The sequence below is a fragment of the Lagenorhynchus albirostris genome, chromosome 16 (genome assembly GCF_949774975.1).
Source record: "Lagenorhynchus albirostris chromosome 16, mLagAlb1.1, whole genome shotgun sequence".
In the NCBI taxonomy this organism is placed as follows: domain Eukaryota; kingdom Metazoa; phylum Chordata; class Mammalia; order Artiodactyla; family Delphinidae; genus Lagenorhynchus; species Lagenorhynchus albirostris.
Genome location: NC_083110.1, coordinates 45664302 through 45683961, shown reverse-complemented (window position 1 = coordinate 45683961; position 19660 = coordinate 45664302). Strand labels below are relative to the sequence as shown.

General features: G+C 37.5%; 1 pseudogene; it reads right to left on the bottom strand.

Annotated features, from left to right (window-relative positions):
• Positions 1-18179: 18179 nt before the first annotated feature.
• On the bottom strand, positions 18180-19141 carry LOC132506927 (heterogeneous nuclear ribonucleoprotein A1-like; annotated as a pseudogene).
• Positions 19142-19660: the final 519 nt, after the last annotated feature.

The window sequence follows — 19660 nt, the reverse complement described above, 5'->3', positions numbered from 1 at the left end:
AACAAAACAAACTCCAACTCATCAGAGGGAAAAAAACTGTAAAAGCTTAGAGTTGGGTAGCCAAAGTGCTCTTGTTGTCTCTTCATGTTTAAAGCCTGTCTCTCATATTTGTAACATCATTCAGGCTCCTTTTCATGACATTTTCATCCAATTCAATATGTATCTACTTATCATGATATCTAGGAAAGCCATGGCTTTCTCAACTTTAAATTCCAGATTCCTTACACAAAGCAAATAGCCCTTCCCTGCCATCAAACAAAAGCAAGAAGAGTTGTATCAACCACTTAGACAAAAGTGAAAAACCTAAGAAAATTGTTTTGCTTCACATTCAAGTCCCAAATCATAGCTTCTTGTTTGAGATATAATAAGCTCACTGTGTAGGAAGAAAGAAATTTGGTATTTCTGCTGAACTCAATCCATTGTACAAATATAATACATTTCCATTACTCACAACATCTTGAAAGGATTCAGTTGAATTTGATGGCAAGAATGTCTTAAAACTAGGCAGGTAATAATTACTGTTATTTATGCTCAGTTGGCTTTTGTAAAGGTGTTTATCTTTTCTGAGTTGTCATTTAATACTCAGGCTGTCCCAGTCTTGACATTCATGACCATAATAAAACATGAGAAAGCGAATTTAGAAATGTACCATGAGAGGGAAACAAAACTAAGCCCTCTTCAAAACTCTACAAAAAGACTGTATTAGACTGGAGTTAGAAGAAGGACAAGATTCAACACCTAAGTTGCAGAAAACGTAACACTAAGTGGCATAGAATTGTAAAGAATGTTCTTTGTTCATCAGAGCCCATTTTGCTAAGGTAGAAGGCTCTGGCTAGAAAAAAAAGGAACTGAAAACACTTGAATAACATTAGCATCATTCCAAGTCAGCTTTAGTGTATGAAGCATTAGAGTTTATTGATTGTGCAGCTGAAACTTTTCTTGCAATTGACGACATTGTGTTCCATACTAAGGAAACAAGAAATAACAGCTAAAATGATTTGAGTCACACTATTCTTGGTCCGTTTTCTTTGCACAGTGCTCACGAATACTATAAAATGCATAGAAATGTCAATTACCTGGAGGTGGGAGACCAGAAGGTTGAGGGGGGTGAGGGTCCTACTCCCTGAGATGATTGCAGTGCCTAACAGGAAGAAAAAAAGACTCCCCTTGTCTCCTGGCCAGGACTCAGTCCATGAAAAACCATGGACTCTTTGTTTACTATAGCCCCCTAGCTCCCCAACTTTTTTCTCCCTCTATAAGAGTGCTCTCTTTCCCTTGCTGTGCAGGGACTTGCACGTGGCTCGCCATGGTTGCAGGCCCCCAAGTTGCAATTATCTGCTGATCCCAAGTAAACCCATCTTTGCTGGAGGAATATCTGGCAGTCTATTTTGTTTTGTTTTGGTTTTTGTTTCCTGGCAGTCTATTTCAGGTTAACAGTAGTCAACTTTGCAGTTCTGCTATGAAGACTATTTCAAACTCTTTAAAAGCAAGGATCTGTAAGGGCTCATGGCTTCACGATCACAACACATCCTTGAAATTTTTGTAATAGTCTAGTGATTTAAGCCTAAGTAAACTGCAGATCCTGTAAAAGGAACAAGTTCATGGCTAGAAGAAACCACAGAAATCATTTAATTCAACCTTTCATTTTACAAAGGAGAAGAAGATAAACTGGAACTGTGATTGTTAAGATGATGTGGTTGTCCTGAAGCCAGGGAGAAGGCAGCGGCCGAGCCGTATGTGGAGCCTGGGGCCTCTGACTCTCAGAATAAAGACCAGGATCTTTAACCTGGCCTCACGAGCTCAGCCCTCATTGCCTCTCATCAAAGGCTCCCCTCACTTCACTCTGGCTCTCCTACTATTTTATGTTTATTCAATTAATACCCATCATTCTCCCCACCTTCCCCTCCACCCTGAGGACTGTAAGGGCATGGCCTGTGAATATTTCTCATCTCCATTCTACCCGTGGCGTAGTGCCTGGTACACAGAACATACTCAACTGTATTGTTGAATGAATGAATACTGTAGATGGGTATATTATTTTCATTGGGGCAGGTTTGGTGAGGCTGGGGTTTATAGATTAAGCTGTAGTTACTATGAGGATGCAGAAAGAACTCTTTACTGATTTTTGCTTAGAGAACAAACTTTGTCTATTTCTTGGTTCAACCCAGAGTCCCTGCTGACTGCCACTTTGGACCCTGTGACATCTGGTTTCATCACAAATTGGATCTTCCTCCAGTGCTTTGGCAAGGACGCAAATAACTCTAAGCAATGTAGGCACAGAAGGGCCAATACAATAGACTAGAAAGCTGGAAAAGGCACGTCAACACTCCTAGTCAAACAGTCTATTTTACAGAAGAGGAAGTAAGCCTTGCTTGGTCACTCTGGCGGGGTTGGGGTATGGGGAGGGGCATGAAAAATAATTTTCCCTTTACCCTTTTAGGCTCTTGACTGAGACTTCCCTGTAATAAAAGGCAGATTAAGAGGAGAAAAACAGAAGTTAAATAACATGTGTACGTCCTATATACGTGGAAGGTACCCAGGAAAACTGAGTAACTCCCGGAAATGACCTAAGCCACCTCCTTAAATACCATCTTCAGCTAAAGATAGAAGATGTTGATGGGAAGAGGAATGGCCAGTTATGGGGAGGTTACCAGGAAAGGCAGAGTAAACAAGCGTACGTTGTTATGCAGATCTAAGTCTTCTCCATTGATAAGATTTACTAGAGATTTTGTCATCTTCTTCTTCCTGGTACAGAGAGGGAGACGCACTACAAATGGAGATTTCCCTTATAAATGTAAATGTCTCTTACTTTATTTGGTTTTCAGAGCTTTTCCTGTGTCTGCCAGTTCTTAAAAATAACCAGCTCAAATTATCCTTATGCCAAAGAGACATATTTTGGGGTGGCATATTCTGTTCCCCTTCAACCCAATGCATTAAAATATTCAGAAAACTGGAGTGGGAAGGGAGGTCTACTGTTATTCCAATATTTGGTTATCAGAAAGCTGTAAACATGAGGGTGTTCCCATATTCTTCGGACTCATCTTGTCCTGCCTCAGTCTGAGGGATGTAGGTTTGATAAAGTACAGCTATTTACCCAGTTTTTACCATCTTCCATTCCGAGGATTGTGAGGGAACCTGGTTGTCTATGTACCTGGCAGTGTTAGGGGCTTTCTTTAGGGAATCCTGTGAGACTTGGATAGCTCCACCATCTCATCTTGTCCTGGGACCTTGCCATGCCCTTTGCTCATGACAGTTGCTGAAACTCTGACAGATTGAATCACCCATGATTACTCCACTTGCCAAAGAGCTTCTGATAGTTCATATATTATTGTTTCTTTCTTCTTTCATTGGACATTGTGGATATTTGCAAATTTTATTTTTAGAAGCTTTGATATAGCATTTTAAATGTCTGCATACTATTCTATTGCAAAAATGGTTCTTAACCAATCATCTATTTTTGGCCATTTAGGTTGTTTTCAATTTATCACTATTATATATTGCGAGATGAGTTTCTTGTATTTTTTCTTTAAGATAAATGCCCAGAAATCAAATTATCAGTCACGGGGTAGTGTTAAAATAACAACAAAAAAAAAACAAAGAAAGAAAAGAAAGAACAGGTATGAAAGTGGAGTCACTTGCTCCCAGGACAACAAACTTAAGACTGAACTGTAGTTTCAACCCCTCTCAGGAGTCGAATTTTAAGCCAATCAGTCTGGAATGTCCGGATCAACAATAGTGAAGTAATCTGCTTGATGAGACCCCTGCTGCCCCTCCCTCAAATAAAGGCGACCTTGACTGAAACAATCTTTTTTTTCTTTTGCTAACTTTCTTATCCCATCCAGCTTCTGTATGGATGGGATAAGAAAGTTAGTAGCAAAAGAGAAATATGAACAGGTGTTCCTTGGCGCACCTGTCTCTCTACTAGATGACATGCTGCCCAATTCATGAGTCATACAATAGAACCAACTAGATCTTCAAATTTATTCAGTTGAATTTTGTTTTTTAACAGCAGGAAAAATTCAAAGTACTTGGTACATGATCTCAAACTGGAAAAATCTTGCTTAGTTAAGAAAGTCACACTAGTCTATAAGTTCCCTGTTAGCAGAGACTTTATCTTTTCAGATGATTGTTTCATAACACCTATTATAGTTTCTTAACACTTAAAACAGCCTTGCATATAGGTACTCAGTAAATATTTTTTACTGGTGTATGGCTCTACTTAGAGTTGTATTAAGGTATTCCCAATGACCCTGGAGCCAAGCTACCAACAGAAAATCAACTTCTTTGAGTACTAATTTGTTATCAATAACACAGAAGAAAATAAATCTGCTATTCACATTTTTTGTCTTCTATACTTAGAGCAAAAGTAAGTAGACTCTGGATATATCTTCAAATAGAATCTTTGGTTTTGTAACTTTTTAAAGAAACTGGTTGATTCTGAACTTCTGTAGGTGATGGTGGTGATGGTAGTAAAAGTAGGTGGTGTGGTGGTGTGGGCATGGGCGAGATGAGGCTAAGGGCAGAGATTCACTCTCCCCCTTAACCAGTTTAAATATTTAACTACCTTGGCTCTTGGGTATTGTTTTGTGATTTCTTCAATTACAACCTAATTAAAATGACATAGCTGCAAGTTTGCAATTTAAACTTTGACCTAACTCTACACTCACAGCAAATCTCAGTGTCCTTTTTAAAAGGTGTACTTGTTTTCCTCAAATTGCCTATAGAATTGTGAATTGGAATACTTAAAATCTTTTTGAGTTGCCAGCTTTTCTTAAGACATCACCGTTCTTAACACTAGATGGCATGGTAGAGTTATTATACCATTCTTGGAAAGTGAAGTCCTCTCCAAATCAGAAATTTTCAGGTTTGAGAAACCTGAGGTGGCGGGCTATAGCTTGGATACAGGAACAAGTGTGAATTACCTCTAGGCTCTTAAATGCTTTTAACTGACTGTGTATTATGCCTCTTTTTCAACTTTATTATAAAAGTAATAATGCTTATTTTAAAACATAAGTAATATAGAAAGGATTAAAAGTGGAAATCACTATCTCATTACTCAGATATATCCACTGTTAACTTTTTGGTAAATCTTGAGATCTTTAAATGCAGACGTAAGCATTTCTAGAGGATAGATATGATATATGAAAAATGCTATTTTATAATATGCATTTTACAGAATAAACCACAGGCACCTTTTGTGTCACTAAATATACATCAACATAAAGAAAAGATATGGTTACAAAGGTTTCCATAGAGTAGATTTACCATATTTATTTAGTTAACCAATCTATTGTAACTTTAGGTTGTTTATAGAATTTTTACTGGTGTAAACAATGCTGAAATTAGGATCTTTAGTCTCAAAACAAAATTTTTTTTTTACATTTTTCCTATTATTTTCTCAGATTTAATGTCTAGGTCAAATGATATATGTCTTTAAAATTTTGACATACATGTTATTGAACCAATCCATTTCCATTACTACCAAGAGTGCTTCAGGCTCATTTTCCCAACATTTATGCCAACAGTGGGTTTTCTTATTCTTTTAAGTGTTTTTCAGCCTAAGAGGTGCAAAATTATACCCCATTGTTTTACTTTGCAGACTGAAAAAAATTACTAGTGAGAGTATACATTTTTTTTTCATTTTTTTGACATTTATCTTTCTTCCTTTTGAATCACATACTTCAGCTGACGACTCCTTTGGGAACTTGTTTTTTTGAATAGTTTTATTTTCTTTAAGACAATTATTTTAAAGTTTTTATTTAGTACTGGAGTATAGTTGATTAACAATGTTGCGTTAGTTTCAAGGTTACAGCAAAGTGATTCAGTTATACATATGCATGTATCTATTCTTTTTCAAATTCTTTTCCCATTTTGGTTATCACAGAGAATTGAGCAGAATTCCCTGTGTTATACAGTACGTCCTTGTCGGTTATCTATTTTAAGTATAGCAGTGTGTACATGTCAATTCCAAACTCCCAATCTATCCCTCCTCCCCACCCTTCCCCTTGGTAACCATAAGTTCATTCTCTAAGTCAGTGATTCTGTTTATGTTTTGTAAATAAGTACATTTGTATCATTTTTTAAAATTCCACATATAAGCAATATCATATGATATTTGTCTTTCTCTGTCTGACTTCACTTAGTATGATAATCTCCAGGTCCATCCATGTTACTGCAAATGGCATTATTTCATTCTTTTTAATGGCTGAGTAATATTCCATTGTACTTATGTACCACATCTTCTTTATTCATCTGTCAATGGACATTTAAGTTGCTTCCATGCCCTGGCTATTGTAAACAGCACTGTAAAGAACACTGGTGTGCGTGTATCGTTTCAAACCATGTTTTTCTCTGGATATATACCCAGGAATGGGATTGCTGGATCATATGGTAGCTCTATTTTTAGATTCTTAAGGAACCTCCATACTGTTCTCGATAGTGGCTGTACCAATTTACATTCCCACCAACAGTGCAAGAGGGTTCCCTTTTCTCCACACCCTCTCCAGAATTTGTTTGTAGACTTTCTGATGATGGCCATTCTGACTGGTGTAAGGTGATATCTCATTGTAGTTTTGATTTGCATTTCTCTAATAATTAGTGATGTTGAGCATCTTTTCATGTGCCTGTTGGCCATGTGTATGTCTTCTTTGGAGAAATGTCTATTTAGGTCTTCCACCCATCTTTTGGTTGGGTTGTTTTTTTGTTATTGAGCTGCATGACCTGTTTGTATATTTTGGAGATTAATCCCTTGTTGGACAGTTCATTTGCAAATATTTTCTCCCATTCCATAGGTTGTCTTTTCATTTTGTTTACAGTTTTTCTTTGCTGTGCAAAAGCTTTTGAGTTTAAGTCCCATTTGTTTATTTTTGTTTTTATTTCCATTACTATGGGAAATGGATCAAAAAAGATATTGCTGCAATTTATGTCAAAGAGTGTTCTGCCTATGTTTTCTTCTAAGAGGTTTATGGTGTCCAATTAAGACAATTGTTTTAGAGCAAAACTGAGAGGGAGTTATTGAGATTTCCTATCCATTCCCTACTCCCATGTGTGTACTCTCCCCCATTATCAGTAACCCATGTAGAGCTGTACGTTTGTTACAACTGATGAGCCAACAGATATCTGTTGCAGTTTTTTTACACTATCAATGAAATATCAGAAAGATAAAGTTAAAGAAAAATCCTGTTTAAAATTGAATCCAAAAAAACAAAAAAATCTAGGAATAAACTTAACCAAGGAGGTGAAAGACCTATACTCTGAAAACTATAAAACATTGATGAGGAAATTTAAGGTGATTCAAAGAAATGGAAAGGTATCCCATGTTCTTGGATTGGAAGAATTTACATTGTTTAGACTGACAACTTAACCAACTCAAATGAAGTTTTTAAAACTTGAACAGAATTGGCCTAACATTTAAATTTAGTCAAGGAGGAAGTTGTTGTAAATTAAGATGGTTATCACTGGAAAGATACTATAGGTTAAGGATATTATATTATGGAAGCAAAGGTAATTAGAAAAGCAAAGCACAGATCATAAATAGTACCTACTGGAAAATTTTGCTTCTAACTTTATGGGTTCAGCTGGAAATAGGAGAAAACACATTTAAGCAGAAGGACTATAGTAAGCGAACGTAGTCTAGCTTTATACCTACATATTCTAATTAAAGATTTGTGCTGTTGGTGGTGTTAGGGGTTTCTGATGTAGTGTTGTGTGCATATTTATGTTGTTGTTTTTAGCCCATATATTTCACATTTACTAATTTAAAAAATGTTCCTAGCTAATATGAATATTAGAGTCTGGAGGGGAAACATAAAAAAAATAATAATCACATCTCTATCCTTTTGAAGGACAGAAATATGGGCCTATGAGAGTCTATAGCAGAGGATCCTGACATAGATGGGGATCAGAAAATGTAGAGTTCTGAAGAATGGGTAGGAGTTATACAGATGACCAGGCAGTATAGAGCTTTCCATGTAAAGGATCAGCCCATTGAAAAAGAACTTGTCCCAGTGAAGGATCCTAGCATATGCAAGGGTCAGAAATGAGGCTAATGTGGCTCGAACAAAGTAACTGTGTAAAATGAAGGTGGTGAGGTAGAGGGGGCCTAGACTAGATACGCAGGACCACATTAAAAATGCTGTTCTCAATTCCAGGAGCAATAGGAAGTCACTGGGAGTTTTCAATTTCAGGATGACATGGTAAGAGTTGCTTTTTGTAAAGTTCACCGTGACTGCAGTGTCAGGGGTGCATCAAAAAGGGGCTAGAGTAGATGAAGGGGACCGATGTGCAGATTCCTGCAGTGGTTCAGGAGATTGATGATGGTAGCATGAACTAGGATGGTGGCTTTGAAGAGCCTGAAAGGGAATGGCTTTAAGAGATGTTGAGGAAGTGAGATTCACAGAACAGAGGGATAGATTGAAAGTGGATTTGAGGCAGAAGCATATGTCAAACATGACTCTTAAGCTAATGGCTTTAGCAGCAGAATGGATAGCGGTGGATACTGGAAGAAAGGGTATACGGGAAGACATACGGATTTGAAGCAGAAGAACATAAGTCAAGAACAAATTGCAAATGAGAAGTCTTTCAGACATAAAAGTGGAAATATCAGCTTAACAATTAGATATCTGGTCTGGAGCTCAAAGGAGAGATCTAGGTAAGAGATACATTTTAAAACTGTTGGCATATGTGTATGAACTGAAGTCATGGGCGTGGTAGAGATTATATAAGGAGAAAAATATTGGGGAAAAATGAAAAAGGCCTAAGGCTCAGCCTCAAGGAAATCCAACATTTATTGCCTAGACAGAGAACATAATCTTGGAAAAGAACCTGAAGACAGCCAGAGAGGTGGGAGGACATCTAGGAGAGTGTGGTGTCCCAGCACCACGGGTAACCACATTCTACTTGCTGTGATTCCAGTACCATGGCCATGGCTATTGGGCAAGGGGCAGGCTTTTGACCTAAAGACAACTGGCCTGCAGACTAACCAGAAGCCTATTACGTTTTCTGACACAAATACCCTTCCCTCTATTGGATGGTGGGTTAATGAACAAAATGGATTCTCTACACTGGAGATACCAGATGCCAGATGCACATAAAGAAGTGAGTGTTTGGAAGGAAGGGCAGAAGACAGTGACTTAGAAAGAAGCAGAGGCAGAGGGTAGTTTCACATCACAGCAGAGAAGGAAGCAAGGAGCGCCTGTTGCCCAGGGGGAGGAGACAACCCAGTGTCTAGAGTTATGTTGGATTCTAAACCAGCTTCCAATTTCTGAATATTTCCTTCTATGTGAAGCCAATCTGTGTGACTATAAATTTTTGTAAGTTCACGGCATGTGATCAGTCTCATCATCCTTATTTCCACATGTATCTTATATATAAAAAAAAAGTACTACAGCTTAAGTCTGTTCCTTGCAACTTAAACTGCCCATGCTCTCCCTTTCTGCAGGACCTTATTATTATCTCATTCTTGTTTTCACATGAATTTCATCCCTTCAGCCTCTACCAGCCTCACTCTGATTATGTCCATATGTATCCTGTGGATTCTTTTATGTACAAACTGCAGCAAAACTCATAAACCATGACCCACTAGTCCAGATTTGGAGTAGTTTGGCATTTAAAGAAACATGGTCTCAACAGGAATTTTCATCTTGTCTCTTTAATGGAGCACAAGCAATTTGTCTACACCCACTCTTATCAAAAGCTCCTTTTCTAACACCCCGACACTCCACAGAGGGTCTCACTCTCCTACCTTAACCAACAGTAGCAGCACCAAGAGATAAGCAGAGAGTGAGCTTTAGCTAGGGTAAGTGAATGTCCATAGCTTTGCATCTGTTCCCTCCTCATAATCATTAATAGTGCCCCTTACCACTGTCAAAAGTACTTCCATTTAAACAGAATCAAACGGATCAAGCTTGGGCCCCTCAGAGACCGTGACTTTCATCTCATTCATTTGTCCCGTTCTGGAATAATTGGGTCAATAATGGGCTTTCAGTTGATCAGTTCATAACAATATCGTGACACAAGCCTGTTAACCTGGTTATGAAGCATCAATTCAAGAAATTGATGTCATAATTAGAAAGTATGTCACCAGTAACAAAATGCACTTTTTCTTTTTTCCTTTGAGTCTTTAAAAACCCAAATGAATTGGGTATAAATACTTCTCCTTTAAAAAGTATTAGAAACCTTCTCAAGTGCTTAGCATAAAAGGGTCTACTTACCAAGATGTAGCCTCCTTAAAATAGTTCTGACCTAAAGTCATCCATTTAGTTTTCTTGTGTATTTTTCAAAATATTCTTTTATATCAAAAGTGAAAGTGAAAAAAAGGCTCATATTTGTAGGTCTCTTAAATGCTATGTACATTGTTTAAAAAAATATTCTTATCTCCCTTTCTTGAGGTGCATTAACTCATTAACCATTTGACACGGTCTTCTAGATGTGGATTCCCATTCCTTATAGCAATTGATGCCTTCTGTTTTCTTTGTAATAAAAGTTAGGAGTACTGGACTCTAATCTCAAACCTCTTGAGTTTGAGTCCCACCACTGCCACTAATAATTCTGTGACTTTGGAAGCTTATTCAATATCTTTAAGCCTTAGGTTTTTTTCCTCTGTAAAATGGAGAAAATAATAGTTCTTATCCTGTATGATTCTTGTGTGAATTCAACAATAACTTGCATGTAAAGCACACTCCCTTGTGTAACAACTAAATAAATCTCAGGAATTCTTGTTACTGTGATTGTAGAACAGGAACAGATTATCAAATGTGAGAATCTGTACCATCCCAAGCACTTCTGATGATGGTTCTTTCATCATTTAATGTAAAGCCAATCAGATTTTTTAAATTTAAGGTGCCTATAGTGGGGAAAAAATAGCAAAATGTCTTATCCCACTGATGGCATAAAATTCAGACTCAAAGTCTGTCTGAAAGTAAAATTTTGCATCCAGGTTAAAACAATGAGTCCTTTTAGACATACAGCTTTCTGGACGTGTGCCGTCTGTGGAGTTGGCCCATTATAGGCAGATGGTTTTATTGTCAGATTGCAGTGATTAAGTAATAAGGGAAGTCTTATTGTAAAATATCAGTCTTAACTTTGCAGTTAGTCAGTCCTTAGAGACTGTAGTTGTCATAAAACATCTGAATGGAAAAGTTGTATCAGAGGAAAACATGAGCAACTTTTTCATAAAAGTTGACTCCATCCTCTGTCTGCCTCCCTAAATTGCTTTGTTATAGAGCAATGGCTCAAAGGGACTTGGCATCAGCTGCTGTCATTTTTTGTTTCTTCACTAGTAGAAGAAAAAAAGAAAATGCAAAGAAGGCAAGCCTATGGCCATGGAAAACCCATTAAAAAATAGCTGAAGTTTAGCATAACAATCATTTTTCTTCTGAAACCCTTTGTAGTAACTTATTTACTCTATTTCAATTAAAAACACTTCCCTACGTTATACGTCCAAACCATTTAAAACGAGTGGTTGACTTCAAAAGAATATTTAGAGCTTTATTTTGTCCACACACTTTTTCCCTCTGATAATGACATAATTGACATCCTTCTTCTTATCACAGATGATGCCATTTGGAAGGCCTCCACAATGAATATAGAGTGGCCTGTGAAGTTTGCATGTGATTGATTTCTATAAATGGTACCACTTAATTACACTCTTCTTTCGCACAGGCCTTTGCTGGAGAACTTTTCTGTATAACAGGTTATCTGTTTCTCAGCTACAGCTGGCTGGGAATTCGGGAAAGGGCATGGTTAGCGAGGAGGAAGGAATGGACCCCTCCTCCTTAGGAATATGGAGACTAACGCTTTTACTCCTGCTTCTTGGCCGTATTCTTGACCTAGGGACCTATATCCAGTCTCTCCTCATATAGCTCTCATTTTGTGTGCTGTGGAAGGGAGGGGTAGGTAGCTTCATGTGAAAAAACCAAAGTCATGCTGGCATTGATGAAAGTGGGGGCCGACTCACACGTCAGTATGTTCACCAGAAGTCTCCATGATGAAGAATGTGAGCTTTGGAGTCAGATCTGAATTTAAAGCCCAAGTTACCTTACAAACTAGATGTATGACGTTGGACAAACCATATAACCCAAGGTCATGAAACTAGTAAGGTTTGGAATTAAGATTAAATCCCACATTGAATTATAGCATTTATGAGATTGAAGAATTCATATTAAATACATGCATCTGCCTACCATAGGCAGATCAGACACCACAGATAATTTAAAGGGTGTCTGAAAGGCACACAGAAAAAATCATGGAGCCTAAATGATCTATTAGTTTCATTACTTATAAAATTAAGATATCTAAATATCTTAGTGATAACTGCATTTTGTGTGTGATATGTGTCTATTTCTCTGTATATATTGTAGCTTGTTAAAGACTTTTCTCCTTTCCGTTAGTTCTCATTTACTCTTTGACCCACTATAATTTGGCTTCTTTATTAAATTGAAATAATTGTTGAATTACAATATTGTATTAGTTTCAGGTGTACAGCAAAGTGATTCAGTATTTTATATATGTATAAATGTACTTTTTCAGATTATTTTTCCATTACAAGTTATTATAAGATATTGAATATAGTTTCCTGTGCTTATAGTAAATCCTTGTTGCCTTTCTATTTTAAACATATTAGTTTGAATCTATAATCCCATACTCCTAATTTATCAGTCCCCACCCTCCCTTTCCCTTTTGGTAACCATAAGTTTTTTTTCCTATGTCTGTGAGTCTGTTTCTGTTTTGTATATAGATTCATTGTATTTTTCTTTTTTAGATTTCACATATAAGTGATACCATATAATATTAGTCTTTCTCTCTTTGACTTTCCTCATTTAGTATGATATTCTCTAGGTTCATCCATGTTGCTGCAAATGACAATATTTCATTCTTTTTTATAGCTGAGTAATTATTCCATATATATGTATGTGTATATACATACACATCTTCTTAAACCAACCGTCTGTTAATGGACACTTGGGTCGTTGGGTTTTTATTACAGAGTATCATGTCATCTGCAAATCATGACAGTTTTACACTTGCCTTCCAATTTGGATAACTTTTATTTCTTTTTCTTGTCTGACTTCTGTGAGTAGGACTTGCAGTACTACGTTGAATAGAAGTGGTGAGAGTGGGCATCCTTGTCTTCTTCCTGAATTTAGCGGGAAGGTTTTCAGCTTTCTACCATTGAGTATTATGTTGGCTGTGGGTTTACCAAAATGGCTTTTATTATGTTGAGAAATGTTCCCTCTACACCCAGTTTGATGAGAGTTTTTATCAGAATGAATGTTGGATTTTATCACGTGCTTTTTCTGCATCCATTGAGATGATGATGTGATTTTTGTCTTTCCTTTCTTTAATGTGGTGTATCACATTGACTGATTTGTCTATGTTAAAACATGCTTGAGACCCTGGGACGAATCCAACTTGATCATGGTGTACGATCCTTTTTATGTATTGTTGGATTCACTTTGCTAATGTTTTGTTGAGGATTTTTGCATCTATATTCATCAAAGATATTGGCCTGTAATTTTCTTTTTGGTAGTGTCCTTGGTTTTGGTGTCCAGGTGATGGTGGCTTCATCAAATGACTTTGGGAGTGTTCCCTCCTCCTCAAAGTTTTGAAATGGTTTGAGAATGATAGGTATACATTTTTCTTTGTATATTTGGTAGAATTCCCCTGTGAAGCCATCCAGTCTTGGCCTTTTGTTGCTTGGAGGTTTTTTTTTTTTTTAATTACAGACTTGTCCATTTCTTCTAGGTTGTCCAATTTGTTGGCATATAACTGGTCATAGTATTCCCTTATTTTTTATATTTCTGTGGTATCAGTAATTATTTCTCTTCTATAATTTCTTATTTTATTTATTTGAGTCCTCTCTTTTCTTTTTGGTGACCCTGGCTAGGGGCTTGTTGATTTTGTTTGTCTTTCAAAAAAACCAGATCTTTGTTTTATTGATCTTTTCTATTGTCTTTTAATCTCTATTTTATTCATTTCCTCTCTGATCTTTATTATTTCCTTTCTTCTGCTAACTTTGGTTTTGTTTGTTCTTCTTTTCCTAATTATTTTAGGTGGTAGGTTAGGTGGTTTATTTGGGATTTTTCTTGTTTCTTGAGGAAGACCTGTTTCACTATGAACTTCTCTCTTAGAACTGCTTTTGCTGCATCTCATAGATTTTGTTAAGCTGAGTTTTCATTGTCATTTGTCTCAAGGTATTTTCTGGTCCTCTTCGATTTTATCAGTGATCAATTGGTTTTTTAGTAGCATATTGTTTAGTCTCCATGTGTTTGTTCTTTTCTCATTTTTCTTTCTATAGTTGATTTCTAGTTTCATATTGTGGTTGGAAGAAAATGCTTGATATAAATTTGTTGAGGCTTGTTTTGTGACTTAGTGTGTGTTCTATCCTAGAGAATGTTCTATGCAAGCTTGAAAAGAATGTGTATTCTGGGGGTTTTTTTGGATGTAGTGTCCTGTAGATATCATTTAAGTCCAACTGGTCTATTGTGTCATTTAGGACCTCTGTTGCCTTATTGATTTTATTTCTAAAGATCTGTCTGTTGATGTCAGTGGGATGTTAAAGTCTCCTACTCTTACTTTATTCCTGTCAGTTTTTCCATTTATGTCTGTTAGTATTTGTTTTATATATTAAGTGCTGCTATATTGGTGCATATATGTTAACAAATGTAATAACCTCTTATTGTATTGATCCCTTTATTATTATATAATGTCCTTTTTTGTCTTTCTTTATGGACTTTGTTTTAAAGTCTACTAGTTTGATATGATTATTGCTACCCCTGCTTTCTTGTTGTTTACATTTGCATGAAGTATATTTTTCCATCTGCTCACTTTCAATCTGTGGGTGTCTTTCAACCTGAAGTGAGTCTCTTATAGGAAACATAGTGTAGGTTCTTGCTTTATTTTTTTATCCAATCTACCACTCTATCCATTTTGATTGGAGCGTTTAGTCCATTGACATTTAAAGTAATCATTGATAGTTATGTACTTATTGCCATTTTATTCCTTGTTTTCCAGTTGTTTTTGTGGTTCTTTGTTCCCTTCTTCTTCTTTTTGTTTTTCCTTTTGTGGTTTGATGATTTTCTTTTGTAGTATGCTTGAGTTCCTTTCTTTTTGGTTTTTGTGAACTATTGTATGTTTTTGATTTGTGGTTTCCCTGGTTTTCAAGTATGTTGACCCATAACTGTATCTACTTACTTTAGACTGATAGTCATAATAGTTCAAGCACGTTCTAAAAATCTACATTTTTAACTCTCCTCTCCCACTTTTGTAATTTTGATGTCCTATTTTACATCTGTATGTTTATTATTTTGATTTTAATTGTAGTTACAATTACTTTTACAAAAATTTTGGATGGTTTTTTAATCTATGTCCTGGCTTATCTAAGTGATCTTTAGTCCTGACTATATATTTGCCTTTCCTATTATGATTTTTCCCTTTCCTGTAGATTTTTGTTTCTTTTCTATTTAGATAAGACCCTTCAATTTTTATTTTAGGGTAGGTTTAGTATTGTTGAATTCTTTTAGCTTTTGCTTGTCTGAGGAATTCTTTATCTCTTCTTCTATTCTAAATGATAATCTTGCTGGGTAGAATATCCTAGGTTGCACGTTTTTCCCTTTCAAGACTTGGTCTGCACAGTTTCTGCAGAGAAATTGTCTAATAGCTTTATGTGGGTTTCCTTGTAATTGACTCTTTGTTTTTCTCTTGCTGCCTTTAGAATTCTCTCTTTAACTATTGCTATTTTAATTATGATATATCTTGGTGTGGGTCTAATTGGGTTCATCTTGTTTGGGATACTCTGTGCTTCCTGCACCTGAATATCTGTTTCCATCTTTAGGTTTGGAAATTTTTCAGCCATAATTTCTTAAATACATTTTTTTAAGTAAAGTATTTTTTTAATTAATTAACGAATTTATTTATTTATTGGCTGTGTTGGGTCTTCATTGCTGTGCGGGCTTTCTCTAGTTGCGGAGAGTGGGGGCTACTCTTCGTTGCAGTGCATGGGCATCTCATTGTGGTGGGTTCTCTTGTTATAGAGCACAGGCTCTAGGTGCACGGGCTTCAGTAGTTGTGGCATGCAGGCTCAGTAGTTGTGGCGCACAGGCTTAGTTGCTCCGTGGCATGTGGGATCTTCCCAGACCAGGGCTCAAACCTGTGTCCCCTGCATTGGCAGGTGGATTCTTAACCGCTGCACCCCCAGGGGAGTCCCTTAAATACATTTTTGATTCCCTTCTCTCTCTCCTTCTTCCTCTGGAGCCCCTATTATGTGTAACTTGGCATGCTTTGTATTATCCCATAGATCTTGTATTTATTTAAATTTAATTTTATTTCTCTGTTTTTATACTGGAGATCTTATTAGTTACCTAGTTTATACATATTAGTGTGTATATGTCAATCCTAATCTTCCTATTTATCCCACCACCACCACCACCACCACCCCAACCTGCTTTCCCTCCTTGGTGTCCATACATTGTTCTCTACATCTGTGTCTCTATTTTTGCCTTGCAAACCAGTTCATCTGTACTATTTTTCTAGATTCCACATATATGCGTTAATATACAATATTTGTTTTTCTCTTTCTGACTCAATTCACTCTGTATGACAGTCTCTAAGTCCATCCACATCTCTACAAATGACCCAATTTCGTTCCTTTTTATGACTGAGTAATATTCCATTGTATATATGTGCCACATCTTCTTTATCCATTCATCTGTTGATGGACACTTAGGTTGCTTCCATGTTCTGGCTATTGTAAATAGAGCTGCAGTGAACATTGTGGTACATGACTCTTTTTGAATTATGTTTTTTTCCGGGTATATGCGCAGTAGTGGGATTGCTGGGTCATATGGTAATTCTATTTTAATTTTTTTTCCCTAGTGATAAACAAATCTTTATCCTACTAAGTACAATGGCACTGAAACTGAGGGCACCAAAGGGAGGGCTCAAAGGAAGCTATGTACAAATAACAGTGATTGGATATTAAGTAAACTGCTATAAAGTTTTAGAAATCATTTTCTATACAAACAACATTTTAGAATGGTTGTGTCATCTTGTGCCATATTTAAAGGAAAACTGCAGTTAGCATAAATTAAAGTAGATAATATGGTTCCTTACCATATCAGCAAATTTTTATCTCCATATAGATAATTACTAGTGTGTCATTCCATAAACCTATATAAAGACCCACCCAACCAGAAGAGAAACCACAGTTTTCCTTTAATGTAAGCCTGTTTTTGTGTTAAGAGTAAAATCCTTACTGGTACTGGTCAGTTTAAAAATGTCTCCTGAAAACTTCTAATTTGTGGATTTATGGGGTGGCATTAACCAGCATCTGGTTTCTATTCTCTGGCAGAGTTTTGAACTTGAATTGTGATAGTAGCATTCAACATTATCAGGGGTAGTGGGTAGGGAAGGTCCAAAGCTCTGCCAGTCCCAAATCCATACAGTTGTCATTCCAAAGAAGAAGGTATTAAATCATTTATTGATTACATATGATAATGGATGATACACAAGCTTCATTCCCACCTATAACTTTATCTGGTACCATAATTCAATTTAGATATATTGCATAGGATATGTGCCAACAATCATATTAATAACCAAAAAACTCCATGACTTTGCTTGGGTGACCCTTTTCACAGTGAACTCCAGGTCACAACACAGTAACTGTCAGTTCAGCTACACCGAAATTTCTGAAGACAATAGGTTCTCCACCAAAGCAGGGTGTAAGTAAATTTTGAATGGAATCTGGCATCACCCTGAAGGAATTCTAACTTCACACTGTTGGGATAGTTTACCAAAATGGCTTCAGAGTAGACTAACTTTACACAGCACATTTAATAAAAAGACACATTTATTCAGCGTCATGATCAGACTATTACACTTAGCAGTCAACAGCATGGGTACAAAAAAAAAAAAAAATCTACATTAGAACCCTTTGTTGGAATGCTTTACACTTTCCACAAAACAGAAACTAAGATAATCTGTTATACAATTAGTCACAAGTACAGTCCTCAAGTTTTTTTGCCCATACACGTGAGTACTGTCTAAAACATGTCTTCTTTGTAGCAGCTAGGCCCTGCCACCATGGTGCTTGGCTGAGCTCACAAATCCCTTGTAGCCTGTAGCTTCCCTGTCACTTCCCTGGCTCTCCTCTCCTGCTAAGCTTTGTTTCCTGGCAGTAATTACAACCTCCTGCCACTGCCACAGCTCCTGCTGCTGCTGGAACCGCCACAGCCACCTTGGTTTGGGGGTTTGGCAAAGTACTGACTTCCACCACCATAGGGGCCAGAACTTCTGCCTCCAAAGTTTCCTCCTTTCATGGGTCCAAAATTGGAAAATTGATTGTTGTAATTGCCAAAATCATTGTAGGTTCCACCACCTCCAAAATTGCTCCCATCATTACCAAATCCATTATAGCCATCCCCACTGCCACCATAGCCACCACCACCATGGCTGCCACCAAAGCCACCTCAACCACTGAAGTTTCCTCCACCACCAAAGTTGTCATTCCCACCAAAACCACCTCCACGATGACCACCAAAGCTTCCAGAACCACTTTGACCTCTTTGGCTGGATGAAGCACTAGCCATCTCTTGCTGAGATAGGGCTTTCCTTACTTCACAATTGTGGCCATTCACAGTGTGGTATTTCAGAATGACAGTCTTGTCTATGGAGTCATGGTCATCAAAGGTTATGAAAGCAAAGCCTCTTTTTTTGCTACTGCCTTGGTCGATCATAATTTCAGTCACTTCAGTTTTCCCATACTGTTCAAAATAATCTCTTAGTTGATGTTCTTCAGTGTCTTCTTTAATGCCACCAACAAAAATCTTTTTCACAGTTAAGTGGCCACCAGGTCTTTGAGAATCTTCTCTTGAGACGGCCTTCTTTGGTTCCCCAACTCTTCCATCCACCTCGTGTGGCCTTGCCTTCATGGCCGCACCCACCTCCTCCACAGTAGCATACATGACAACCCGGAAGCCTCTGGAGCGCCTGGTGCTTGGATCCCTCATTACCACACAGTCTGTGCATGCTCCCCACTGCTCACAATGGCTCCTCAGACTCCCATCGTTGTTTCAAAGCTCAAACCTCCGATGAAGAGCTTCCGCAGCTGTTTGGGCTCTTTGGGAGACTCTGACTTAGACATGACGACAATGGAGGGGGTAGACGTCAACGATGCTTACTCGGTGGTGTCTATGGGCAGAAAGCTATTTGAATTTTTTTTTTGTTTTTTTTTTGCGGCACGTGGGCCTCTCACTGTTGTGGCCTCTCCCGTTGCAGAGCACAGGCTCTGGCCACGCAGGGTCAGCGGCCATGGCTCACGGGCCTAGTTGCTCCGCAGCATGTGGGATCCTCCCGGACCGGGGCATGAACCCGTGTCCCCTGCATTGGCAGGCAGACTCTCAACCACTGCGCCACCAGGGAAGCCCAGCTATTTGAATTTTTTAAGGAACCTCCATACTGTTCTCCATAGTGGCTGTATCAATTTACATTCTCAGCAGTGCCAGAGGGTTCCCTTTCCTCCACACCCTCTCCAGCATTTGTTGTTTATAAATTTTTTGATGATGCCCATTCTAACTGGTAAAAAGTGATACCTCATTGTAGTTTTGATTTGCATTTCTCTAATAATTAGTGATGTTGAGCAGTTTTTCATGTGCCTCTTCAC